We start from the raw sequence: 1,266 nt of genomic DNA on the forward strand, positions 1-1,266 counted from the left end.
ATCACTATCATTATTGTTAACATTTTATTAGTACTTTTTTAAAGGGTGGGGTGTAGTTCTAGATATCCGCTTATAAAATCCACTGCCCTTTCGCACCGGGCGAGAAAAGGCGCCATTGACGTCCCCTTGTCCATGAGCTTCCTTCCCCGCGAGCCCTATTCGTGACATCGATTCGAAGCGTGAATCATAAAAACCACCTTTTTCTAGATTTTCCCTTTTTTTTTTGATATTGCTTTTTGCTGGGAAGGGGGGGCTGTGGAAAAACGCTACGGAGAGGGAGGGAGTTGTAGCTTCCTGGATGACTCCTGCTTTGGGGCGACAAGAAGTATTTGGGTTGTAAGAAAGGGAGGGGCACAGGGGGTGGGGGCAGAATACCGAGAAATGTGCATAAAATGTGTCAGTGATGCAATATTCGATTCCATGATGTTTAAGACAGACGTATATCACAAATATTGCAGTTGCAGACTTCAGAGTTTGTTTTCCCTCCCTTTTCAAGAAAGGAGAAGACATGATTCATAATCCAAAATTAATTATTTATTGCGATAAACCTCAAATTAAAGCAGTATTTGTATATCGAGCATTATAAAGATAATGATAGAGCAACTATGATGATGATATTCTTTGCTAAAACAATGATAATGGCAATGATAAATTTTAAATATTTTCTTTACCATTATCTAAATTTTGTCTTTATTGTGGTTGAAATAATGAATCAAATTTTGATCAATAAATACATGCAATATTTACAATTGTCGTAAGTTAGATTCATAAAAAAATACACAAAGTCGAGCATTAGCCCTGTTAACGCGTGCAGCCCAATGCTACTCCTGCCCGGCCCTTCCTCCACCCTCCACCAACCTCTTCTCTTTCAACACACCTCCCCCTTTCTCCCCAACACTCCCTTCCACCCTCTAACTCCTTCTTCCTAAGCCCCCACCCCTGATTCCCCCCCATGCTCCGCTTCCCTCCCCAACCTCTTTCCTCCTCCTCCACCCGTTCCCTCTCACACCTCCACTTCAGCCTTTCCACCCTTCCCCTTCTTTTCCTCCTTCCTCCCCTTTCCCCCATCTGCCCAGCACTCCCGGGGCTTCGCGAGTCACGTCCAAAGACTTCGAAAAAGGGAGCTTCGTCTTCCAAGGCAAGAGAAGCCGTACCTCAAAGTCTGACATCAGCACGACGCAAGCCAGCGCGACGCAAGCCAGCGCGCCCGCAAGCATTGCCGGAGGCGCCTATGCTGTCTCACCCTTTTCTAACCTGTCGCTATCA

At 45.3% G+C, this 1,266-nt stretch overlaps 1 protein-coding gene across 1 annotated transcript in view; it reads right to left on the reverse strand.

Annotated features, from left to right (window-relative positions):
- Positions 1–1,266, reverse strand: part of LOC119586649 — a 34,958-nt gene that overhangs the window by 13,942 nt on the left and 19,750 nt on the right. The gene's annotated exons all lie outside the window — the stretch shown is intronic.

This window comes from Penaeus monodon, chromosome 21 (genome assembly GCF_015228065.2).
Source record: "Penaeus monodon isolate SGIC_2016 chromosome 21, NSTDA_Pmon_1, whole genome shotgun sequence".
NCBI classification, from domain to species: Eukaryota; Metazoa; Arthropoda; class Malacostraca; order Decapoda; family Penaeidae; genus Penaeus; species Penaeus monodon.